Here is a 27,369-nt window from a genome sequence, read left to right on the forward strand (position 1 = left end):
CTGATAAGTAATGAATTTACACTTACCTCCTAGACACCAGATCTTAACCTACTAGGCTACTAGCAAAGGGAAGTTTGGGGCTTTTCTGGTGGTTCAGTGGTAAAGAATCTGCCCACAATACAGGAAATGCAGGTTTGATACCTGGGTCAGGAAGATTCCCCTGGGGGAAAAAAAAAGATGGCAACCCACTCCAGGATTCTTGCCTGGGAAATCCTATGGACAGAGGAGCCTGGAGGCTACAGTCCACAGGGTTGCAAAAAGTAGAGTATGACTTAGCAACTAAGTAATCACAGGGGGAAATTTAGGCACTCTGTTGCAAACCAGCAATGGAGATATTCTGACATATCAGAATTTCTAGGGAACCTCAAATTCCTCTACCTACTTATAAGCCCAACTAAGCTAGGTACTCGGAGAAGGCAATGGCACCCCGCTCCAGTACTCTTGCCTGGAAAATCCCATGGACAGAGGAGCCTGGTAGGCTGCAGTCCATGGGGTCCCGAAGAGTCGGATCGACTGAACGACTTTGCTTTCACTTTTCCCTTTCATGCGTTGGAGAAGGAAATGGCAACCCACTCCAGTGTTCTTGCCTGGAGAATCCCAGGGACAGGGGAGTCTGGTGGGCGCCGTCTATGGGGTCGCAGAGAGTCGGACAGGACTGAAGCGACTTAGCAGCAGCAGCAGCAGCAAGCTAGATACTAATGATTGTGAACATTTCTTATTTCCTCTTTCACTCTTTGAAGTTAGTATAGCGCCTTGACTTTTAGCTGATTAGAGGCTTGAGAGACAGGAGTGCCAGAACTGACTCTGATCGCCACTCCTGGCTGGAGAGAACTCGAGGCACGTGTCATCCTGTGACGCACTTGCTGATATTCTTGGTTTGCTGTCTTCCCTACATGAGACTCTGCCATAAGTCCCTTCTCTTACCTCAAATGCTTTAACACAGTCAAAATGTTCTAGATCTTTTTCAAACCACATTTGAAATAGGAACAGCTTTAAAATTCAAAAAGGATAAATGCTACCTGTGTTTGTTCCTGAGGTGCTCCTGTAACCCAGTGGATAGGATATTTCTGGTCTTGGATGATCATAAATCCAGTGCAGCCATCATAAGCACCATAAAAGTTGTCACTCAAAGTCATAAAATGAAAGTGAGGCGTGATTCAGCCTTTTAACTCTTTAAGCTTTGCAAACATTAACTCTCACATGTGCATGGATCAGTGACCCTAAAATGTGATTCTATAGGAGACTCTGGTCGCACAGCTTTTCATTTGGAACAGCTGAGTTAGTGGGACAAATGGAGAACCAGAATGCAGAGCCCTGCCCATGTTTGTAAGCCGATCCACCACATACAGTGCGTGGCCTTGAGCGAGTCACTGAAACTTCCTGAATGGCTGTGACCTTGTATATAATTTAGGGGTTATAGGGTTTATGTCCCTGGGTTTGTATGAGGGATGAATGAAATGCCATAAGAGACACTCAGTGATCTGAAAAAGCAAAAACATTTCTTCTGGACTCGGTCTTATTGGAGTGAGAAAAGGGTATGACTTGAGTGATCTACTAGGTCTCGGTCGGTTGCCTTCAGATTTTTCTCACTCTTTTCCTGCTCAATGTCACAGGATTGCAGGGGTGGCCTTGGGAAAGTCCCTGCAAACTGAGTGTTCCAAGTTCCTGGTCAGTTGGATTCATCCAGTGCAAGGTATTGGACTAGAGGGTGAAGGACGGGAGAAGCCAGATACTTCCCCCCTCCCTGCCAGTGTGTAAGACAGTGGCTATTTCTCAGGCTCCCACAGACAGGTTCCATCTGCAGTATATCTCCTCCCTGCCCCTCCTGCCAGGGGTGATAGTGGCTTTTGGCTCTTGTGAATTTCTGGACTACCTCACGGTCTCCTGTTGAATTCTTGGTTCTTCCATCACTTATGGAGACAATCCCCTGCATAAAAGTCTGTCTTTATAAATACTTTAAGTGGTTTCTGTTTCCTTTCTTTGACCTTGACTATTAGTAATAACGTTAGGAAGACCTTTCACCAAAAATTTTTTCCTAATACCGAATACATCATTAGAAAGCCATTATTTGGATTCCATTGGATTCTTTTCCTCAAAGGGTGAGAGTAGTATATTACAACATGGAATGTTATGTTGTATAATAGCATTTTCACAACTCTTATGTTATCATTTCATCTATCCGTCCACCCACTGAACATTTCATATCTACTGTGAGTTAGGAACTAAGCTTAAGTGCTGGGCACATATGGTAAACTAGATACACAAAATGTCAGACCAGGTGATTTCAAGGCCACTTGCTAATGACCTGAAGGGCAGAGTGCACTTACTTGGGAATCAGGTGTGATAATGTGGGTTAGGTGCCTAATGCTATGCTTGGCACACAGCATCAACAAAAGAGATTTCACAATCCTGTTTCCAGGAGCCACCTCCCACCTCATTGATAAACTGAGGTGAAATGAAGAGGTCTGGACAGGAAATATAATAACCATTACACAGATAAGGAATCAAAGTTCAAAACTGTTATCTGCAGCTAGCAGGTGGCAAAGTCTGCAGCTGATGGTCACACCACTTCACTAATAGCTTTACTCAAAGTCATCTGTGCTAAGAAAGCATGTGACTCTGTAGGCCAGGGAGAAGGTAGCAGAGAAAGCATTTGAAAGAACCAGGAAAACCTGCTTCTCCTCCCTTCTTCTCCAAGCTGTCCCCAAACCCCATCTGTCAGACACTAACATGGTCATCAGTTATGCTCTTTGAACCTAAGGTTGTTGAATGTAGGCCAGTACTAACTCAGAGGATTGACAGAGACCATGAATGAGGCCCATGCTGTATGGTAAGGTGTTCCTGCTCACTTCATGGCAGGTAACAGCATAGAGAGACCGGCGAACGGGTGGGGTTTTATGTGAGCTCCTGGTGCTAGAGAGGGTCTGACTCAGGCTGCCGAGTCTCCATATCCTGTGAAAGAACACTAGCCCCTGTCCTGCCGACATCACAAGGGTACTGCAAGATCAACTGAAACAGTGCTTTGAAGATGGCAAAAATCTGTTTGAGTTGCACTGCAAATCTTCCATGGTAAATGTACCCGGAGCATAACCCAGCCTCATGGCTTGAGAGAATACAAGTCAGTTGTGAAGACAAAATAAATTGTAAAACAGAATATAAAGTGCACGTTGTAGGGAGAGAACTGTGATGCTGTGTGGCTCTGCTGCTCAAAACCTTATTTTATTTCAGATCTTTATGATAATTTCTATACATGCATCAGAGCAGATAAAAAGGGGAAATCAACAATAATACCTAACATTTATCCAGCAAGTGTGCCAGGAACCTCCTAAACCTTTCCTGGAAATTGCCTTATTGAAATCACAAGAAGCAACTCGGTGAGGTAGGCACTATCCTCATTACCCCCATTTTACAGATGAGGAAACTGAGGTACAGAGAGGTCACATGACTTTCTTAAGGCCACACAGCTCCTAACTGCTGAAACTGAAATTCTGTGAACAAATCATGTAAGAGTGCATTCTTACAAATCTAATGGACTCAACAGGCCGATACATATGGCTGCCTTGGAAAGGAAATGAGGGTTGGGAAATCACTGCTTGCCTTTGACGGTCACCTTAGGCACCTTCGACTCAAGTCATCATCACACTACACGCACAGCCGGGACCTTTAACACCTCTCTCGTTATTTCAAAGGTCAGTCTTCTTGGCCTCCTTTTTCCACTTTTACTTTCTCGAAGCAAATGTTAGTTGATACATTAACTGGGGTGATTAGAGTAATGACACCTGAAAACAGCGAGCTTCCTCCCTCAGCCCATAAGATTACCCCAGAGCTTCTGTGTTAATACTAAAATGTCTAACTAAAAGAATTATTTAGGGTACTCTTTTTACAAAATCATATGCAAAGTATCACGTTCAAGAGAAAGCTAAACCTGAGGATCCAGGGAACTGAAGAAAAGTGATGTGTCTGCGAAAACAGTAGCAGGGATTTTTTTTTTTTTTTTGGTAATTTTTTCCCCCCAGGGGCTGTAATTTGACTGCTCTGTTTGGCAACCCTCCAGAGACAAGTCCAAGTGCTTAATCTCTTTCTCTCTCTCTCCCGCTCCTCCCCACCGTGCTCGCCCGGGCCGAGGGGAGGAGGGACCCAAGATCCGCTGCTCGCGGCGACGAGGCCCGCAACCCTGCGCCGGGAGGGGCGGGTCGGGGCGCGGCCGGCGAGCGGGGAGCGCGGCCGAGCGGCGGGGCCGAGCGCGAGGAAGAGGAAGTCCGAGCCTGGCGGCAGTGCAGGGCGCTCGGCTGGCGCCGCAGCCGGCGCAGCGCAGCCGCACCTTCCCCCGGCCGACCTGCGAGCGCGGCCCGCGCCGGGAGCCGGCCCTCCCCGGGTAAGTGTCCCTTTCGCTGGACATCGGGTCCTCTTCCAGGAATGGGACCGCGCGGCCGGGAACGCCGGGATGGGGGGGACGGGAAGGGGACTCCGAGGGGCGCCCCAGATCCGCAGGTGGAGGCGAGCGGACCGGGGTGCCGGGTTCCTGTTCCGCGCGCTCCCTCCCGGGTGGGGGCCAACGGGGCTGGGGGAGCGCCCCGCCGCCTCGACCCCGGCCCGCCGCTGCCCACCGCCGCCTGGAGGGGGCGACCCGCGGCCGCCACCGCCCGGCTCCGGGGGCCCGGCCTCGAGTCTCTGTGCTCCTCGCCCTCCACCCGCAGCCGCGGGGGCCGGAGCGTTCGCTCCTCGGAGAAGGGATTCCTCAGTGCGCTCGGGACTGTTACCAAGTCAACCTTGCAACTCAAACGGGACAGTCCGAGAACGGGACCCGAGCGCCCGCCGCCCTCGGTCCGCTCCCGCCGCGGATCCCCGCTCCTGGCGCCCCAGACGGCGGACCGCGGTGGGAATCGGAGGCCCCGGCTCTGTGGCGCGTTTGGTTTGGAGGGTCCCAGCTCTGCAAATATTTCCTAGGGCGGGGGGCGGGGGAGGGGACGTGCAGGGGGGCTTGGAGTCGAAGCCGGTGGCCAGTCCATCACGGCGGTCAATGTAACCCCTGGTCCACGGGGACTTTGTCGACGGTCCTGGCCTCGGAGGACCGCCGGGGTTTGCGGTGATGCCCGCAGCCCGGTCTCCCAGCCTTTGTGTCCTCTAGTGAGAGTCTGGTTGTTAAACGAGAAGCCTAAGGAGGTTGTAATTGGGAAAAGTCGTTAAGCTGTGGCATTTCATTGCGTTTACGGGAAACAATGAGGTGGATGACTTTTTAAATGCTCCAGTGGAGTCTTGCTTGTAGGGCCGGTATTTCATTAAGCTCTGGTCCTTAACTCTCCCTTTGTAGCACCCTCAAGTGGCCATGGCTACTGCACATACTTTTGAAATTGTAGAGGGTGAGTCTGGGGGAAGGCTGTTTGCAGTCAGCATCTCCCAAGACAAGGTCAGTCACAGAGGGAGAGTGGTTTGGGGGTTTTCCGAGGACTGGGTACAGAACTTCCTTGTGTTTCGATTTAAACCAGAAGACCAGCATGTTGACTCTGGGTCAGATTCGCCTTCGAACAGAATCCCAGGCCTAGATAGATTGTGTAATGCCATAAAAATAGTTATCAAGTGTTAAAATCAGCATCTTCGGGCTGCTCAGTTTCTGTGGTTGGCATATCTTTAAAGAATTTACAGGCTTTGGATTTTGATTAAACACTATTAAAACATTTCCAGGCCCATCGTGTCTGGGAGTAAGAAACTCCATCCTAATTTCATCTTTGCCAAGTCAGACCAGAGCAAGCAGCTCCACCTCGGGTGGCCTTGGCTTCCTCCCTTAAGAAATGATTTAGAGAAACCAGACAGTTTCTGAAGTTTCAAGCTCACTCCTTGCTACCCCTCCCCAATAAGCAGTACTTATTTGGTCTGCTGTATTTAAGACTTAGATCCAAAAGGGATGGTTTGGTATTATGGTCCTTTACCATCCTTGAGTCTGACTTTCCAGTTCCTCATATTGCTCTTAGTCCTATTTGAAGCCTTGTGTCTGAGCCGCCAAGCCACCTGAAGAAACATTTCCCCAGAGTTCTCTCTCCTCTTTGGTCCCATCCTCATTAGGTCATCAACAGCTGTCACCTCATGACCTTCCTTTTTCCTGGTGTAGCTGCTCCCTGGAGCTTTCTGCTGAAGGGCAAAGCACAGTGAGAAACAGTTACCTGGCAGGCAGATCCATGCCCGAATCCTGCTTCCCTTGATGGTTTTTTCCTACTTATCTCCATCTTCACAATGGGCACTGGCTTCCTTCAGTGACTTTAATATGGATGATGGTACCAAATACAAACAAATATTTCCCTGGCAGACTCAATCTGTGCTTCAAAAAGGTTAAATGGTCACCTTTTAACAAATCAAGAGGAAGTGGCAGTGTAAGTTTTCAAAAGCAAGAATAACCAGTACCGTTTTGTTCTCCTCCTTTGAGGCTATGATTTTTTTTAAAGTGACATAATTAAGATTTAATGATTTGACACATAAATGTGGGAAATGCTTGAGCAGTGCTAAATCTCTAGAGCCTTTAGTAAACTGGAAGCAATTCCTGGATCTACACTCTGATTCTTCAAGGCTGCAATTCCCTTTTCACAGATTTCTCTTCCCTCCCACCTTTCCCTGTGGATAGCTGATCTTTCACACAGTTGCCATCTTTGAATCCTCCTGCAGGCAAATTCAGAGAAGGCAATGGCACCCCGCTCCAGTACTCTTGCCTAGAAAATCCCATGGGTGGAGGAGCCTGGTGGGCTACAGTCCATGGGGTCGCTAAGAGTCGGACACGCCTGAGAGACTTCACTTTCACTTTTCACTTTCACGCGTTGGAGAAGGAAATGGCAACCCACTCCAGTGTTCTTGCCTGGAGAATCCCAGGGACGGGGAGCCTGGTGGGCTGCCATCTATGGGGTCGCACAGAGTTGGACACGACTGAAGCGACTTAGCAGCAGCAGCAGGCAAATTATATCCATGGAATAGTAAAACTAAAATGGCTCTTGGAAGATCTAGCCCAGCCCCTACATCTTAAAGATTTGGGAAGGCACTGGTGATTAAGAACAAGTGCTCAGAAACTAAGTTGACCTGTGTATCATTTGCTCAATAGCACTTTGACCTTGATCCCTCTAAGGAAATCCTATAGACATAGATTCTTTTATAACTGAGAAAATGTAACCGTCATAGTTGATCATTCTCTCTGGATTGTCTCACCTTTGCTCATTCCTTCCTCTGTCAGTTTAGGAAATGGTAAGCCTTCTTCCTTCTTAAGTGGTATTGTAGTAAGTGTTGGACACATTGTACGCTTCCAAGATGACTGCTTTTGATAAACCAAGTCCCACGAGTGAGTGATTTTCCTGGTAATTATACAACTCTCAACTGGGAAGAGCTGTGATTTAACTCATGTTCATGTCTCTTAATCCGGAACTGTACTACCTAGAAATGGTGGTGGCATGGGGGCATATTTTAAATTAAATGTAATGATTCTTTGTTTCAGAAAAAAAAAGTCCCTTGCCTCTTTTGACCTAAAAAGAACATGGATTCCAAATCAAAATATGCATTTTTAAAGTAGAAATGGGAATAGAAATATTTTCTAGACAAAGACCCTAAGCAAGCCAGTACTCGTGTGTGGCAGGCTTCTCAAATATTAGTGTTTCATCACAATGTACATCAATCTTGCTTTACAAAATGAAGAGCTGACTCCAAACCTTTTGGGCATTCAGGGCCATGGGCGTCTGTGCCAAGGAGAACTTACTGACTGCAGGGCCCGGTTTCAAGTAATTATGAGAGGACTACAGGCTCTGCTTCATGTTGCTCGGGCTGATGAAAAGCAACAGATGCTTTAGCAGAGATGATAGAAATATAGGCTGGCCATCCCAGCGAGGGGTCTGGGTTTGCTGTCAGAGTAACTAGGCCCCAGGTCATCCAGATGCTGTGGAACAGCTTCATGGATGCCTGAGTGATCCCCATCCCAGGGATAAGGAGGTGCTGGTCGATCTAGCATAGTGTCCATATTCGAGTCATATCGGAGTTTCTTTGCAATCTGTATACACAAGAGTACCCAAAAATATTTCTCTGCTGAGATGCAAGGCTTGTAAAAATTTCCAACCCTAAACATCTCCTTTTGGTAAATATTGAATTACTGTTTGACAGAAAGCAAAAGTAGGCTGGATTCATGAATACAAAAAGTCCCTAACCCTTGTCTGCTTTTCCCCTTCCCATATAATCCCAGAGGAAGGGCAACTTGAGGAGTGTTAATGTTAGGCTAAGTTTTACAAAGGTTCCAGCTACACCCACTGGATGTACTAAACCGATGTCTTTAATTAAGAAAGCTGTTTGGGTAAGCTTTAATGACCAGGGTGCTGCTGAGCCTGTAGAAACCGCTTATCACCAGCATTAGGAAGATCAAACCATTGCAGCATTTGGCCGAAAGCTAGCAAGCCCTTAAGTGTGAGTAGGACATCTTTTTAAAATATCAAAGTTGAAATGGGTGTGAGTGTAATAATGATTGAGATTTAGAATTCTAATAAAAGTAATCAATAAATCAATGTCATTACACTGTTCAACTGGCTCTAATGTGTGAAGTGGCAAATAGATCTTACCATTGTCCACTCTGTGTCCAGTCACATTAAACACTGACTTAAATGACTTGAATCTGAATAAAGATGGATGAGGAGGAGGAGGAGGAGAAGTTCTACATCATGGGGTAGTGGGCCTTTTCCTGTAAAGAGCCGGATAGTAAGTGTTTCAGGCTTAGTGGTCCATGTATATCTCCATTGTTTATTCTTTGATTTGTAGAAGGGGGGACTGGTGGTTTACATAAGCCTGTTGTTTAAATATGTAAAAACCAACCTTTTCTTGAAAGCCATACAGGATAGGCTTTTTCACTGGGAACCTAAATAAATGTTAGTAAACCAAAAAAGGAAAAAAAAATCTATGGCAGCCATTGTTTGCCAATTCTGTTCTAAGTGAAATATTCTGTTTGAACTATCATTCCCAAAATGACAAATGCCATAGGCTCTATCTAAGCTGTCTGGCTGTAGACTGACTTATAATCAAATCTCCTATGTTAATATTTTTTTTCCAGTCGCCCTTCTTTATTTGCTCTTTTCACTCGGCTTAGAAGTCTCTGTTAGACAGTGATCAGTTGACAGGATTCTCAGCACCAGATTTCAATATTCAGTCTTGAGTGAGGTATGGAACAGGCAGAGAAGTTCAGCTGAGATGTAATAAATTCCACAAAGAAACAGGTCATTGATGAAGCTCACCAATAACATGAAATAAAGTTCACACCCCCTCGGAAGGCAACCAAGGTCCTTGTGTTCTCTTTTCTGCTAGTACCTTCCCATGTACACTCTATGGCCCTCTCGTCCAAGATCACTCACAGAGCCCTAGATGAGCTGTGCTATCTCTCACCAAAGGTGGGATCCTTCCATACAAAGTTTAACTATATATCTCTTTCTGATCTTACTGGGGAGAAACATGGGCCCCTGAATCTCTGTGCTAACACAGGACTTTATATGTGACTCAAGTAGATGGAGAGAAAAATGTAGTGATCCCCAATGGACACACATTACCTTTCAAGGTTGCAGGGACCGTTTTATTCCTCTCTGTAGCTTCGGGGATCTTGTCTTATGTCTGTGGACCAGTCACTGAATCAGAACTGTTTCCAGGCTTTGTATGTGATACCGAGTATAGCATGGCACTGATGTGTCTGGATTTGAAGTCAGGCTGAGCTGACATCTAGTCCTGGTTTCTCCACTTCACCTGCTGCCCATCTTTCAAGTTGAGAATAAGGCCTCTCAATTGCTAGGAATAAATGAGATTTTTTTTTTCTGTGAAAAACATTTCGTTCAGAGTCTGACATGTAGTGGAGAAGGCACTGGCACCCCACTCCAGTACTCCTGCCTAGAAAATCCCATGGACGGAGGAGCCTGGTGGGCTACAGTCCATGGGGTCGCTAAGAGTCGGACACGACTGAGAGACTTCACTTTCACTTTTCACTTTTATGCATTGGAGAAGGAAATGGCAACCCACTCCAGTGTTCTTGCCTGGAGATCCCAGGGACGGGGGAGCCTAGTGGGCTGCCGTCTATGGGGTCGCACAGAGTTGGACACGACTAAAGTGACTTAGCAGCAGCAGCAGCAAGTACCCATTGAATGTGGGCATGGGTGCTAAGTTGCTTCAGTTGTTTCTGACTCTGCGAACTGTAGCCCGCCAGGTTCCACTGTCCGTAGGATTCTCCAGGCAAGAATACTGGAGTGGGTTGCCATGCCCTCCTCTAGGGGATCTTCCCCACCCAGGGATCGAACCCACGTCTCCTGTGTTGCAGGTGGATTCTTTGCCGCTGAGCCACCAGGGAAGCCCACCCATTGAACAAGTTAGTGTTCCTCCATGCTTGCATACAAGGTTCAGCTCTGATGGTTTACATTGTGAGTTTGTCTCTTCTGTTTCTTAGTTCTGAAAGGTTGACTTGTAGCTACCAAAGAGTAAAATATGGTAAATTATTGTGAGATGATCATGATCCATTGCACTTTTAAAATAGTTTAAAATATTTGCTCATCTCAATGAGCAAAGTGTGTTGGTGATTCCTGCTGAAGTGAAATTGGTCTGCACATAACTTGAGGAGGAGCAAAGCTAAGCAGCTCCTGCAGCCGACAATATTTGGCAGCTGTCCGTAGTTGTGTGAATCTGTAATGCATAGCAATGCCATCCTAAGGGCTGCGAAGGCATTAGCTGGAGCTTGCTTCCTTCTGTTTCCCAGATTTAATTGAACATTAATACTCCCCTCCTCTGTATCCCAAGGGACCGATCATTCCTCTAACCAAGAAGGTCCTCTGTGATAATGAAATGGGGGGAAGGCTCCCTTTAGAACCACTGCCCTCCCCTCCTCTGGCAATTTCCTGCGCTTTCAAAGTCCGGGCAGTGTCCTCTTCTCTCCCCACTCCCTCCTTCCTGCTCAGAGCAAAAAGTACTGCTGAAGTCTTTGCTTTCTGACCACCCTCTACACTCTAGTCCCTCGTCCAGATCTTTTTCTGAACCCAGTCCGGAGCCTGCCCCAGCTCTCCCCTGCTGTCCAAGGTCTCAGCTTCTGCACAAATGACTCAATGGGAGCTTTGACAATACTCGGCTATTTCTAGCTGTAATGAAGTGTGCTTTCATGCTGTTTTGATTTTAATTTCGACATGTCACTCAAGGCCTGCGTGCATGTCGGCATGCAGGTCCCCCACATGTGGGGAGCGTGCCGTTCCTTCTGTCCGCCTGGAGTCTGTCAGCAACTTCCACCCACTCCCTGCCCAGTGAGGAGGGGTCTGTCAGCCCTGGCCTGGGAGGAAGCAAGTGCAGACCTTACTCCCTTCCAGCCACGTCCTCCTTCCATCTTCTCCTGGGACTGAAGCCCTCGTGCTCTAGGAGTTCTTCAGAACCCACTGCATCTCCAGCTGCAACAGGAGTCCTTGGAAACAAGCAGATGCAAAGGAAAGGCCGTTTGGTTTGTAGGCATTCCAGGGATGCATATTAACCACCATCTGGCCTCAGGGTGATTTCAGGCTGTCTCCAACCTGTGACTAGAAAGCTGGTTGAAGTGGGAGGGGTATGTGAAGGTGTGAGGCCATGGGGAAGCGGGTGGGCACTGATCCGAGGCCATCACCGAGTTCCCCTTACTTCCCGGGGCCGTGTGATTACAGGCAGTCCTCAAACACTAACATCTGTGCTTCTCTGATGTGCTGGGAGAGAGGGAAAAACTGTAATCTGGGGCATAAATATACGATCCTGTGTTTGTTCCCTTTAACCAAGTAAACCTGTTATTAGGTTAAGCATCTGTGTTGCGCTAAAATATTATAGCTGCTTCAAAGGAGGATACGGTTGCTCGTCTGATACAGCTTACAGTTTAAACATTTAGCTGTCTCACACTTTTAAAAATTTGAGTCAACTAAGAATATGAATTATGAAGCATAAGAATCAAAATCCGGAATATAGGATTACTGAGGAGGGGGCAGAGGAGGAAATTAGAGGAGACACAGACTTAATATTTTTTCCTTTTTACTTTGTACTAGAGTCTAGCCAGTTAACAATGTTGTGATAGTTTCAGGTGGACAGCGAAGGGACTCTGCCATGCATATACATGTATCTTCTCCCCCAAACTGACTTAGACTTTAAAAGTGAAATTTTTTTAAAGAAAACTCTTTGAAAGTTTGGGATTGACATGTACGCAGTACTATATTTCAAACAGATAACAAACAAGAACCTACTGCATAGTACAGGGAACTCTGATCAATATTTTGTAATAACCTAAATGGGAAAAGAATTTGAAAAAGAATAGATACACGTATGTGCATCACTGAATCACTTTGCTATGCTCCTGAAACTAACACAACATTGTAGATCAACTATGTAATCATACTCCAATATCAAATACAAATTAAAAACAAAAAAGGAGGAAAATCCTTCCATTCCCTCATGCCCTTCCCATCGTAGATCAGTTTTAAGAGAATAACTTGCTAAGAATTAATGAGGGTGAGGCTGGAAGGGTGATGAGATGAGCAGGGAACAGGATGGGAAATGGGGGCCCAGATGGGCTGATGAGGATTGGCTGTGTCTAGGAAAGTGCTCTGAGAGATATTTGCAAGCTTTTGCAATATAGTTATGGAACAAAATCTTGGTGGTCTTGGCTTTTTTCCACTTTTCTTCAATGTCTATATGAGATAAATGCTTCTTTCCCCTTCTCTTCTTTAACAGTTGTTTAAACTCTAAGGAATTAGTGCTTAATCACAATATTTAATGGTATCTGATCTTGACACTAAAATGGCAAGGAAGATAATGTGCAAATAATGTTTTGTGGCCTGTGGACCCCCTTTGGCCCATGGGTGTAGTAAGCACAAGGATGAATTACCTCGAGCAAGTTGGAATCCATATGACTTCTTCAAAGTGTCATTATTTGGAAACTCTGTTTCTTCCTTCCTTTCTTTCTTTCTTCTTATCCTGTTGCTGCTGCTGCTGCTGCTAAGTCACTTCAGTTGTGTCCGACTCTGTGCGACCCCATAGACAGCAGCCCACCAGGCTCCCCCGTCCCTGGGATTCTCCAGGCAAGAACACGGGAGTGGGTTGCCATTTCCTTCTCCAGTGCAGGAAAGTGAAAAGTGAAAGGGAAGTTGCTCAGTTGCGTCCGATTCTTTGCGACCCCATGGACTGCAGCCTACCAGGCTCCCCCGTCCATGGGATTTTCCAGGCAAGAGTACTGGAGTGGGTTGCCATCACCTTCTCTGTCTTATCCTGTTAGGAAAGCAAATACTGAGAAGTTCTAAAAATTGAGTTGTGATGAGTGCTATAATAGCCATACCTTTCAGAATCCAGAATCTCCCTGACAAGCAGAAAGAGACTTATTTCACTGAATGATCTAACACGTCAAGATATGAGACTCTAAATTTCCACATAGGAAGTAAACAGATGTTTGTTTTTACCTTCTTACCAAATGAAGCAGAGAGCACATTACTAGCTAAAGACAGAATAGCTAGCAGCAACTATTCTAAAAAATACCTTTGGCTTTGGTTTACAAATATGAGCAGAAAACATACTTTTCAAAAGTTCAGAAACAAAATACTATGCTCTTAAAAGAGAAAATTCTTACTTGATGCTTCTATATGCATAACAGGCATAGCAGTCAAATCTAATACTCTTCTGCTTTTCGAGCGCGCGCGCGCGCGCGTGTGTGTGTGTGTGTGTGTGTGCACGCGCGCGCATGCACACAAGCACGCTCTCAGTTGCTCAGTCATGTCAGATCCTTTGGGACCCCATGGTCTGTGGCCCAGCAGGCTCCTCTATCCATGGAATTTTCCAGGCAAGAATACTGGAGTGGGTTGACATTTCCTCCTCCAGAGGATCTTCCTCACCCAGGGTTTGAACCCGAGTCTCTTGTGTCTCCTGCATTGGCAGGCGGATTCTTTACTACTGTACTACTGTACTGGGAAGCCCGTTTCTTTGCTTACTTATTGTAATGCCAGTTCAAGCACTGCTTCTGTGCCATTAATTATGGGAAAAATGGTGTGCATAGAGGAGATAAGTTTGTTTTTCTAAGGTCTGAATATTGAGTTGAAATGTGGGAATAGTCTGAAATTAGTCAATCTGTATATGTCATTTGAATGTTATTTGAAAATGCCTGCTAACCTAGGGGTAAAACCGTATAATAAAGATATTGTGAGGCTTGAATGCTTAATGTATATATAGCACCCCATACATAATAAACCCTTGATAAATAATGGCTCTTTTACTGTGTTTACTGGGTGTCACACTTCAGTTTTATTCCCTGCTACTAGATGTCTGGAACAATAAACCAACATGAAAATAACCGAGAAAAAACATCTCAATGGTAGAAGACAGCCTTTGTCCCGAGGCAGGAGTAAGAGAGAGGGAAGAGGAACACTTTGTTCTGTTGGCTTTCACTGTAGTAGAGACAGAGTACACACTGCACTTGGAAATTCAGATTAGAATGAGCCTATCAACAAATATGGTTTCCTAAATTCTGGGGATAGAGTGATGAACAGAACAGACCAAGTGTGGAGTGAAGGGAAAAATACTATGTGACGAGCACTTTAAAGAAAAGAGGGAAATACATGGCGGAGAGGGGAGGGCTAGTGGCTTGCCATTTGCTGGATGATCAGAAACGCCTATCTGAGCTAGTCCTTGAAAAGTGGACCTTAAGATATGAGGGAAGAACATTCTAGGCAAACAGGGGGGAAATAAATATGGAGGCCCTAGGAGAGAAGTAAATTCTGTGAGTTCTTGAGAAAAGCAGGCTGTGTATATGAACAAGGGGGCGGGGGCAGAAGTGAGAAGTGAGGGTGAAGAGGGAGACAGAGCCCAGATCTCCTAGCTCTTAAAGGTCTTTCAGTTCAGTTAAGTTCAGTTCAGTTGCTCAGTCGTGTCCGATTCTTTGGGACCCCATGAATCGAAGCACGCCAGGCCTCCCTGTCCATCACCAACTCCCGGAGTCCACCCAAACCCATGTGCATTGAGTCGGTGATGCCATCTAACCATCTCATCCTCTGTCGTCCCCTTCTCCTCCTGCCCCCAATCCCTCCCAGCATCAGAGTCTTTTCCAATGAGTCAACTCTTCGCATGAGGTGGCCAAAGTATTGGGGTTTCAGCTTCAGCGTCAGTCCTTCCAATGAACACCCAGGACTGATCCCCTTCAGGATGGACTGGTTGGATCTCCTTGCAGTCCAAGGGACTCTCAAGAGTCTTCTCCAACACCACAGTTCAAAAGCATCAATTCTTCGGTGCTCAGCTTTCAATGGATACATGTATATGTATGGCTGAATCCCTTCACTGTTCATCTAAAACAATCACAACACTGTTAATCAACTATATGCATTCGTGCTAAGTCGCTTCAGTCATATTCGACTCTCTGCGACCCTATGAACTGTAGCCTGATGGGCTCTTCTGTCTATGGGGATTCTCTAGGCAAGAATACTGGAGTGGGTTACCATGCCCTCCTCCAGGGGATCTTCCCGACCCAGGGATCAAACTGGAGTCTCTTATGACTCCTGCATTGGCAGGTGGGTTCTTTACCACTGCTGCTGCTGCTAAGTCTATACCCCAATACAAAATAAAAAGGTGGTTTGTTTTTTTTTTTTTTTGAAAGCATGATGCAAAGCCAGTGGAGGGCGTGGTGGAGGGGAGTGACAGAATCTGATTACTGATCATTCAGTTGGGAGCAGTGGTACAGAGAGGATGGTGCAGAGGTGGGGGTAGGGGTTGCGGCTTGATTCAGAACTGGAACGTCGGCCAAGACGGTGCAGCTGAAGGAGAAGGAATTTATGGGACGCAGGGAGCAGCATGGGCTCTGTTATTTGTTTCAACCTATCTGCTTCCCAGCCATTCTCCGTCTCCTACTTCCATTGCCCTCCCTCCTTCGGCTCCCGTAAATAAAGTAACTAAAGCGGCACGTGGCCGTAAGGGATGCTCTCCCTGAAGCCATGATGGGCCAGCTCACCTCCCCACACCCCCTCCCTTCTAGAACTCCGTGTTCCTGGTAACCATTAGTTGTCTGCCTTCCCTCACTAGACCACTGGCTCCGTGAAGGCAAGTGTTTGAACAAAACAATTTTCCCTTTTACTAGTTGAGATGAGCTTTTAAGAAGTCTGGGCAAAAATCTCTGTTTTTCACAAATGAGTTGAAGAAAAGAAATTTTGAGTAGGTGGCTAAATATTTGGAGAAGGACCAGGAAGAAGAGGAAGAGGAGGGAAGGAGAGAAGAGAAACAGAGAAGAAAAGGAAAGAAGAGAAAAGGCTAAGAGAAAGAGCAGGAGACCCATTGGGGAGATCCAGAGGAGCTCTCATGAACACTTCCGAAAGGGTTCTGCAGAAAGATGTTTTTGTTCCAAGGATTTTCTGTAAGAGGAATCCAGTAGCTACTGGTGTAAAACCTGTAGTGCCTGTGGTATGTGCGGTGCTTTATGAATAAGTAGGTCCATGGTCTGCCTTGCCCTGGTTTGCAGGGCACTTGGAAACTCAGTGATGCTTATTCTGAAATAGGAACAACTGTAGAGAAATTGAGGTGCTCAGAATTCTTTCTGATACTCCAACCCTATACCTATGCCTTCTTATGCATGGGGAGCGGGGTCACCCCAGACCCTTTGGTAGGTTGTGAGTCTCTAGGGGCATAGTTCAGTTCAGTTCAGTTCAGTCGCTCAGTCGTGTCTGAGTCTCTGCAACCCCATGGATTGCAGCACGCCAGCCTTTCCCTGTCCATCACCACCTCCCAGAGCCTACTCAAACTCATGTCCATTGAGTTGGTGATGCCATCCAACCATCTCATCCTCTGTCGTCCCCTTCTCCTCCTGCCTTCAATCTTTCCCAGCATCAGGGTCTTTTTCACATGCATCAGTTCTTCTCATCAGGTGGCCAGAATGTTGGCATTTCAGCTTTGTGTTCCAAATGGAGAGCGTGGTCACTGGCACACCCAACTGTTTGAGCTGAAGTAGGGTCCAAGTGTCTATTTTCACTGCAAAATGCACATGAGAAGTTTGATGTTCAGTGTGAGTGTGGGGATTTTGGAGGAAAACCTTAACTCTAGTACCATCTTGAAGCTTAGAAATGTAAAAACAAATTTGAGAAATCTATATTTACTATTCTCAAATTCTGAATTTAGCATTCTTACCGGAAAAAAAAATACGAATATAGCTAAACCACGTTGTTTACTGTTATTTTAAAATGGTACAGTAATTGCTCTGTTCTTTGTAAATTTAGTTGATTAAGACCGGTCTTTCACATCACTTTGTGTCAAAAGGAAATGGATTCTGGTAGCCTAGTTTTAGTTACTACTCTTATTAGAAAATAATCAAATGAAAAAGCTCTTAGAATATTCTGATTTAAATTTCCTAGCTCAGATAGTGAGGCCCTATTGTGTTTCAAAATAAATTCAGAGAAAAACCGTGCAGCAGCCGTCTGAGCCTCCCACTCTTACTCACACTCCTTCTGGGATTTATCTATTGGCCTTTGCACAATTGATTCCAAGTCACCCACCCAGAGCTGGGCTCATAATCTCCATTTCCAGACCCACCTCTAACTTCCTGGGGTTGTTTTTCTTTTCCCTCCTTTCCAGTCCTTAGTTAATAGTCCCACAATTCTTTGGTCAGAATAAGTCATTTTCCTTCCTTTCGTGCCTTGTCCAATCTGTTAGCAGTGACTTCCTAAATAGCTCTCCATCCATGTTCACCTCTTCATGCCCCCTTTCCATCCTATGAGACGCTTCTCTCTTAACCTAGCCCATTAGCATGGCTGCTGAGCCAGCATGGATTGATGTATCTAGAAGACAAATCTGACCAGTGAAAACATTGTCACAGAGGCATTTCCTAATGGCTTAACCCAAAAGAAAGGTTGAAGGTAGAGCTTCGAGGGGAGATTAAAGTCTCCAGAAGAGGGACTTCCCTGACAGTCTACTGGTTAGGACCCCATACATCCTCTGCAGGGGGCACAGCTTCAATCCCTGGTAGGGGAACTAAGACCCTGCATGCTGTGTTGTGAAGCTAAAAGGTAAGAAATAAAGGGGAAGGGCTTCAGGTAGAGATCCTTTGGTGTTTCTGTGGTCACGTTCCTCCTCTCATATCTCAGGTCCAATCCAGAGGCTGACTGGGCTCTTCTCCAAAATATCTGGAATCCTAGGATTTGTCATGGTCTTCTCCACACCCACCTGGTCCAGCCCCTCACCTCTGTCTCCCTGGCTTAGTGCAGTAGGTTCCTAACTGGTCTCCTGGCTCAGCCTCGTTGCCCCCTACTCTGTCTTTCCCATACACCAGTCCAAAGGATCCTAATTCAAATATCTCTAATGATTCCCTATTCCATTCAGTCAAAAGCCAATCCATGGAACAGCCTCCAAGCCCCTCCCCAGTGGGGTCCCTGCCGATCCCCAAATGGTTACCTGGACCCAGCTTGCTGGCCTCTCCGTTGGCCCCAGATGCACCCAACAGGCCCCAGCCTTAGATTGTTCTCATGCCCTCTGCCTGGAACATTCCTGCCTGGGAATCAAAGCTTTACTGACTCACTTCTCTTCGTCCCCCACTCAAGTGTGCCCTTATCAAAGTCTTCCTGATGGCACTCCAGAAGACAGGAAGCCCGCACCTTGGAGGTTGTAGCCTTCGTACCCTACTTCGTTTGTATGCCTAGCATTCATGAACACTTAACAAAAGATATATTTGTTTCTTGTTTGTTCATCATGACAAGAGAGGCCTTGTGCTGTTCACACTGCATTTCCATGTTTTAGAACAGTGCCCAGTGTAGAGAGAAGCTTTATTTTTCAAACAGATCAATATCACCTCGGCAGCTGCCATCTCTTGCCTCTGAGTCAGGTAAATTCTGATTATCTGCTATTGTACTATGTTCTAGAATGAGATCAGCACTTAAGGTGTTGAATGTGGACATGGGTGGGAGGGTATGTGGGAGTAGAAGTGGCGGAGAACCTGTCTTATGACTCCACCTCCCTCTTCCCTCCATGCTCCATCACTGCCCTCATTCTCCTGGGCTTCAGAAGAAGCTTCCTTTGGAAGTCCACCTTGACCTCTTGCCTGCAGTGGTGTCTGCGCCATAGCACCATCCAGCCCAGAAAACCTGACTCTTGGCTGTTCTCCCGCATCTGCCTTATTCCTGCACAGTACCCACAGCACCACTCAGAAAATACCAAGGCAGTACTGGATATTCACCCTTCCTTTATCCAGATGCTACTTATCCATCAAGATAGCCAATGTCAGATGACACTTAAACATGCAAACTCTGGTTCTGGGCTACCTGAATTCAAACTGGGTTATACCACTTAGAGTTTTCATAACCTTGGATAGACTTTTCACCTCCCTAAGCTTGGGGGGAGCCTCTTACAGATGAAGGAAACAGTACCAACTTCTGGGGTTGTGATGAGGATCAAAGCCAATCATTCTTTAATATGTTTGCAGAATCTAGTTCTAACATAGAGAGAAGTTAAGTCATATTCATCATTGTTTTCATTAACACTTCTTTGAAATGGGCATCTTTCAGAAAACTCAAATTGCTCTCATCTTTCTCAGAAATTATCTTTAATTATCATTGTATTCAACTTCATGTGAACTTCATGTGTATGAAGGTCTTATCCTGATGCACTTATCAACTCATCCAAGTTTTATTAATTTATGTGTATAAAATAAATACTGCCTGTGTGTAGAAACACTATATTCCTCCACCCTCCTCTTAGCATCTCCCTTCCCTGCTTTATTTTCCTGATTAGCACATGTATCTGCCTGATGGATACACCATAAATTATTGTTTATCTTTAAAGCTCCATGAAGGGAGGAATGCATCTTCTAATTAAGGAATTTCCAAATAAACACAAGCAGAGAGAATAGCATAATGAACCCCCATGTACTCGTCTTCCAAGTTCAATAATTATAAACATTTTGCCAATCTTGTTTCACCTATTTCCCCACGTGTCCCCTCCCCTACCTTGAAGTTGTTCAGTCGCTTAGTTATGTCTGACTCTTTGCAACCTCATGGACCACAGCATGCCAGGCTCCTCTGTCCTTCATCATCTCCTGGAGTTTGCTCAGACTCATGTCCATTGAGTCGGTGATGCCGTCCAACCATCTCAACCTCTGTCGCCCCCTTCTCCTCCTGCCTTCAATCTTTCCCAGCATCAGGGTCTTTTCTAATGAGTCAGTTCGCATCAGGTGGACAAAGTATTGGAGCTTCAGCCCCAGTCCTTCCGATTAATATTTAGGATTGATTTCCTTTAGGATTGACTGGTTTGATCTCCTTGCTGTTGAAGGGACTCTAAGGAGTCTTCTCCAACACCACAGTTCAAAAGTATCAATTCTTCAGTGCTCAGCTTTCTTTATGGTCCAACTCTCATATCCATACATGACTACTGGAAAAACCATAGCTTTAACTAGATGGACTTTGTTGGCAAGGTAATGCCTCTGCTTTTTAATATGCTGTCTAGGTTTGTCATAGCTTTTCTTCCAAGGAGCAAGCGTCTTTTAATTTCAAGGCCACTGTCACCATGTGCAGTGATTTTGGAGCCCAAGAAAATAAAATCTGTCACCATTTCCATTGTTTCCCCATCTAGTTGTCATGGAGTGATGGGACTGGATGCCATGATCTTCATTTTTTGAATGCTGAGCTTTAAGCCAGATTTTTCGTTCTCCTCTTTCACCTTCATCAAGAGGCTCTGTAGTTCCTCTTCACTTTCTACCATAAGGGTGGTGTCATCAGCATATCTGAGGTTATTGATATTTCTCCCAGCAATCTTGTTTCCAGCTTGTGCTTCATCTGGCCTGGCATTTCACCTGATGTACTGAGCATATATGTTAAATAAGCAGGGTGACAATATTCAGCCTTGATGTACTCCTTTCCCAATATGATGCTCTTGACAACAGGTGACCAAAATATTGGAGCTTCAGCTTCAGCATCAGTCCTTCCAGTGAATATTCAGGGTTGAGTTCCTTTAGGATTGACTGGTTTGATCTCCTTGCAGTCCAAGGGACTCTCATTAAAGAAGCTAAAGCTCTTTAAATTGGCCCTCAAAAGGGCAGTAGGACTGTTCAGAAGTAAAACCAAAACACTGCTTTCCCACCGCACAGTGGACCAGAACAACAGTGAGAAAACCTGAAGCGCCGTCTGGACAGGAAGAGAGGGAATCTGGACATAGGGGCAGGGGGGCCTGGGGAGGGCTCACATCCACTTGGTGACCCCTTGCCTCCATGCAGCCTTTGAGGGTCTTCTGATGGCATCACAGACTCAATGGACATGAGTTTGAGCAAACTCAGGGAGATGGTGAAGGACAAGGGAGCCTGGTATGCTACAGTTCATGGGCTCACAGAGAATTGGATGCGACTTAGCGACTGAACAACTTCTAACAAGGCCAAAAAAAACCCAAAAGCCTTCTAGTTCTACCTTCTCTTCTGGGTGAACACTAGACAAAAACAGTTCCATAAAAATCAGGTTTTGTGCTTTCCTGTCACTGTAGATGGTTGTGTCACTTTTCCAGAATTAGATCTCTATTTCTACCAACCTCTGAAAGAATGATGGGGTAACACTTTAGATGCCTATCCCATTAAGATTACCGTCAGGCACATGGGGAACCCTCACACATTCTGAAGTAACAACCAGTCTTATCAGTAACACATTGGTAAATCACTTCTCATAGTAGGTTTAGTTGCCAGATTGGTCTTCCTCTCCATCATTGGTCTGACATATGGAAGCACCGTCTCGACTTTATGATTTGAAGTAATTGCCTCTATTTCCAAGGCCGCACTTTGCTCTGAGGCAGATTAGCCTGGAATCTGAGGTGAATAAAACTTTGGATAACCTACAGCCTCAAGCAAAGTTCAATGCGTCTCCACAGCACGGAGGTTCCAAAGTGTTAGCTCTAACTCTGATAGCTTTGTACCTGAACATACAGCCTTGAGCCCTTTTCTCTGTGACATGTCTGGGTCCCCACCTATCCAGCCAGCCCCCAAGTCCCTGCAGAGTTCTGTTTGCTCTGGCTTGGCCTCCTTCGCCCCTCCAAAAGCTGTCATCTGCTTTAAGTGTCCACTCCTTCTTCTTTCCAAATCGCCCCACTGGAAGTCTGGTCATATGCACGTCTTGCATATACGCTCAGTCGCTTCGGTCGTGTCCAACTCTTTGTGACCTTATGGACGGTAGCCCTCCAGGCTCCTCTGTCCATGGAATTCTCCAGGCAAGAGCACTGGAGTGGGTTGCCATCTCCTATTCCAGGGGGATCTTCCCAACCCAGGGATCTAACCCCCATCTCTTATGTCTCCTGCATTGGCAGGTGGGTTCTTTACCACTAGCACCACCTGGGAAGGCCTCTATTTGCATACTCAAATTCTCACAATGGGAAAAATAATACAGATAGGAATTTACAGAGGCTAGATTTTTTTGTGAGAGGAAACAGATTGAAGAGGGATTGCAGGGAGCAGTCTGCTATATGAATAGAGGGGAATTCTAAATAAGGACCAAGGAGACTGGAAGGGGCAGGGCATCTGGAATCAAGTATGGGGAGAATGAGAAGGCAAGGGTAATGGTTTTGAGGCTTTACCTCTGGTTCCCATTTGCCTCCTGTCTTATAGTTCCCTGTTGTATCAAGGAGTCCTGACTAGTTCAGGCAATGTTCTGAGGCTCTGCATGTATTTACTCATTTTGTGCTCACAAGCACTTTGAATATATGCAGTCATTCCCATTTCATAGATGAGGAAATGGCTGCACGTTCACTCGTGTCTGACTCTTTGCGACCCTGTGGACTGTAGCCCACCAGGCTCCTCTGTCTGTGGGATTTCCCAGGCAAGAATACTGGAGTGGGTAGCCCTTTCCTCCTCCAGGGGATCTTCCTGACCCAGGGATCAAACCTGCATCTCCTGAGTCTTCTGCATTGGCAGGTGGAATCTTACCACTGAGTCAGCTGAGAAGCCCATAAAGAGGAAACTGGGGTGTAAAAACAGGTAAGGTCTCCAAAGACATTCAGCAAATCAATGGCAGCATTGGATCAGTGCCCAGCAGACTGGCTTCAGATCTCATGCTCATAGTATACTTGGTGTGTGAGTTAGGATTGGATTCCACTGCAAGTGAGGGGGAGAGGGGCACATGGGACTCACAGGTCTGAGTAGGTCCGAGGCTAGTAGGTACCTCTCTGCTTGTGGGTACCCAAGCTCCTTCTATCTCATTGCCCTAAGAAATGTCATCTTCATTATGGCCCCTGTATCCCCAGGTGCTGTATCTGTGGATTCACCCAACCAAGGATCGAGGTTGGTTGATTGAATATGAGGATGCAAAACCCGTGGATTCAAAACACACGGGTAGGGAGGAATGACAATGTTTAATGTACTGCACTGTTTCATACAAGGGACTCAAGCATCTGGCAATTTGGACATCTACAGGGACCTCCTGAAACCAACCCTCCGAAGATACTGAGGGACAAATGTATCTAGTTAAGACTGAGGATTGCATTATTGAAGAAGAATATTTTCTCCTAGTGGCTAGTTGGGGTGCAATTTTCTTGATAGGAGAAAAGGAGAATGACAGAGGGAAGGAAAGTCAATAGCCAGGGTCTCTGAACTCTACTGCTTGAGTACCTTGCAAAATCTGGGCTCATGACAGCTACCAAAGTATTCGAGTGACTACTGGGGCATCTTTTCTAAAGGGAAAAAAAGGCGATGTTTAACATCTGGCGGGCTGCTCCACTTCATTACAAATAAATTAGATGCTGGTGTTTGTTAACAACTGGGCATTTCCATCAAACAGTTCATCCTGGCAAGGGCTGTTTATGAACTTAAAGTCAGAAGCGGTCTCTTCTGGAGAGGAAACTGCTAAAGATGTTAATCGTCATGGGATGTCAGTCATTCATGGTGATGTCAGGAAGCAGCTGAAAACTGATCTGGTCGACTTGCCTCCTTCAGCTTAGTGTCTTGTAAGAACTTGCATTTCTGTCAAAGAGGTGTCCTAGTCAGACAGTTGCTTGAAGGACTCCATATTTGCACTGAATTAAATTCCAAGAGATGATTGAAGTTGCAGTATTCTTAATCTACTATGATAGGAAACAAATGGTAAATGCAAAGTTCTAGAATTAAGACCTAAATTGAGGGAGGAATGATTGAAACATCAGTGAGAGGATTAGAAGGAAAATCAAGACATTGGATAACAATTTTTTTTTTACCAAGATTAAAAATTTGAAGAAGCGTAATTGAGTTAAATTGTATGTTTTTCAGAAATTTAGATTGAGTGAATTTTCCTCTATTGCATGTTCCCAGAGAATTACAGGAAATCCTTTTCTAACAGGGTATCCTGAGTCGGAGGGTTTGTTAAGTTTAAAAAAAACACGCATTTGGTGGTATGCTACTGGTGAAGATTATAGAATCCCTTATGCTTCACTGAGTTTGAAGAACTACAATCACTTTAATCACACTTGTTTTCACGGTGGCCCAGGGAAGAATTAAGAGACTTCCTTTTCAAAAAGTTTTTGCTGAGACAGCGCTTTTATTCTCCAGTTGAGTCAACGGAATTGTCTTCTATTGGAATTCCAAAATCAGACTTGATGTCCTAGTGAGGTTTAAAAGTAAATTGTTGAGAAGTAATTAACCAGTTAATTACTAGTGTGGCAAAATAAGCTTGTGCTTCAGAAGTGTTTTAACTACTCAGATGGCTGGGGAATTTCAGAAGAAGCCTGTTGGTTAATAGGAAGCCTTGGTAATACAGAACTCTAAGTCTCCCTGGCAACATTTCCCAAAGAACTCAGTTTGGGTCTAACTGGAGCTGCCTGAGAAAATTAAGAACGGTGATGCTGATGTTGAGTGGAGAATAAAGCTGCCAACTGGTGAGAGAGCCCTTGTGAGGCCAAGCAGCAGAGCGCTCACCAGGGTTTATAAGTGCAAAGGATTTCCTTCCATTCTCTGAGGACGTTTGACAGACGAATGATTGCAGCTTATTGATGGGCATATCAGCAAGCATTGTTTTGAGGAGGGCCTGGGGTGTGGGAACAGGTTCGAAAGGGTGATAGAAAGTGAATATGGTGTGAGTTGGTAAATGTTTAACGACCTTTGAGGTTGGGCGGCTCTGTGTGGGTGTGTGTGTCTTCACACAGGAGACATACATATACACATACATGCATATAATTTAGATAAATTATACTGTAATAAGGGATGTATAGCACACAATTTGCAAATAACAATAAAAACTGATTCTCATAGAATGTTTTTGTTGATATTTGCTGAGCCTCTTATATTCATAACCAACCTATTAATAAGTGAATTTAGCCTCAACATGAATATTGTTAGATATTTTCTTTGACATTAATATGACAAAAGTGAAACCCTGAAGATGTATGTCAGAGCTTCATGCTCTTTGTCAGTGACACAATACTTCTCTGCTGAACTGAATGCTGGATGAATATTTCCTCACTTTTGGTGCCTTTTTTTTTTTTAAAACGGTATAATAGCGCCAGATGTAACACCCTTTTATGTTCTAATCTAGAGTATTTGCATTTTCTCCATCACTTTCTTAGACATAAAGAGAACAAATAAAAGCCCAGATTTGTAGTGTTTGCCAGCTTCCATGGTGTAAATATTCCTGCTGTGACTACTTTCAAGCCACCAGAGTTGGAGGGAAATGTTTAATATCATGACATTTTTGGTCATTAATATGCTATTTCTATCGTATAGGTAAAACAGATGTCAACAGCCTCAAGAGCATAGGTGATAGTAAAATAAGAAGTGAAGAGTTTGCACAATGTCTGTTTTTGTTTCTAAGGCATTTTATTTAATTTTGATTACATTATTTACATTTTAACGATGACTTTAACAACTGGCTCACGAAATTCCCGAAATTTAATAGCTGGCTCTTGTGAGATGCTAAGGAAAAGAGCATTGAGTAGGAGAGCATCAGACCTCACGATGTACAGAAGCATTGGGAGGGTACCTGAAAGTGCACATCCGAGAAGTTTTTACCTGATGAAACATATTTTGAAAAGCAGTGGCGATTTTCCTCCATATATGGGCCAAATGCATTTAGGTACTGAATACAGGGATCCAAAGGACAATTTCAGTCGAAAAGGTGGGGCAGCCCCTGCCCAGCCATTGCTGGAGATCTCTCACTGGTTACCCCTGGCTTTTTACTTATTTGGGGTAATGGGAGTAGCAGCAGAAAACGAGGAAAGAGGGGACTTCTCTGGAGGTTCAGTGGCTAAGACTCCGTGCTCTCACTGCTGAGGGTGTGGGTTCGATCCCTGGTCAGGGAATTAAGATCCCACAAGGCCTGGGGCGTGGTCAAAAAAAAAAAAAGAAAAAAGGAAAGGAAAACAAGGGAAAAAACTGTGGAGAGTGAAAATAGTTTAGACTTGCTTTGGGGACAGAGCCTGGACCTTTTGACTCAAATGATGATTTGTCTCAAAATTCTATCTATTGAGAGATTCATGTTGGTTAAAGACATGATGGGAAGTGGTTCAAAGGTCATCTCTACTCTGTGCTTAGGGTCCCTCTGTTTGCCTTAGCACTCCTGTTCAGTGGCTTATCCCACCTGTCCTCTAACCCTGTTATTGTTCGGTAGCTTAGTCATGTCCGACTCTTTGCAACCCCACAGATTGCAGCATGCTCCTCTGTCCATGGAGTTCTCCAGGCAAGAGTACTGGAGTGGGTTTCCATTTCCTTCTCCGTGTATGGAGCAGCCAGAGAGGTAAAATACTTGCTTCTAGATGCTTTGTTTCATCAGACATGAAGGAAGAAATGTTCTTTTTTTTCCTCCCTCCCACTTCACATTGCCCACAGCTCCAGAGACCCAAGGCTCAGAAAAACACCCATTTGCTGCTTGGACTGCTTGTAGTGTTTGGCATAAATTGATTTCTTTTTCAAAAGATATGTTTTGTGTTAAGGGAGTATTTCTGTTGTGTTAACACATGTAGGCTGTTGTATTGAGATTAACACTGACATTTATGCTGCTGAGTCTTCTGTATAAATTCCATGTTTATTTGGTCACAGTCATACAACCATCTTTATATTTTTAGTGTATTTATTTTTGTCTTTGTGTTTATTCTTGCTGTTTATTTTATTGTGTATATTTTAATCATTTTATTGCCTTTTTAAAAGGGATGTTCGCATGCATGAAGAGAAAGAAAAAGATGAATTCCAGTTGGTTCATTAGGAAGAGTTCTAAACCCAGACTCCTTAAAGCTGTAGCCTGGCCATGGAAAGGAAACCCCAAATGCTAGGCAGCCTGATCGTGTTCTTGCCGCAGGAAGACACCTTGACTCAGTGGCCCGCCCAGCTCTGCCTGTTCCCGGCCACACCCAGGCCAGATCTGCCAGGTCCCCATCCCTCAAGAGATTGCTGCAGCCTCCTGGCCTGTCCTTTGTCCCCCAAGACCCCTGCAGTATTTGTGCAAGCGGGGCAGG

General features: G+C 45.2%; 1 protein-coding gene across 1 annotated transcript in view; it reads left to right on the forward strand.

The window, feature by feature from the left end:
* The first annotated feature begins 4,233 nt into the window (after window positions 1–4,233).
* The window catches only part of PLEKHG1 (pleckstrin homology and RhoGEF domain containing G1), a 249,265-nt gene continuing 226,129 nt past the window's right edge, over window positions 4,234–27,369 (forward strand). Inside the window, exon 1 of the mRNA XM_061428306.1 lies at window positions 4,234–4,375. The gene's annotated coding sequence lies outside the window, so the exon portion shown is untranslated. The remainder of the gene's footprint in view (window positions 4,376–27,369) is intronic.

The sequence above is a fragment of the Bos javanicus genome, chromosome 9, assembly GCF_032452875.1.
Source record: "Bos javanicus breed banteng chromosome 9, ARS-OSU_banteng_1.0, whole genome shotgun sequence".
Lineage (NCBI taxonomy): Eukaryota > Metazoa > Chordata > Mammalia > Artiodactyla > Bovidae > Bos > Bos javanicus.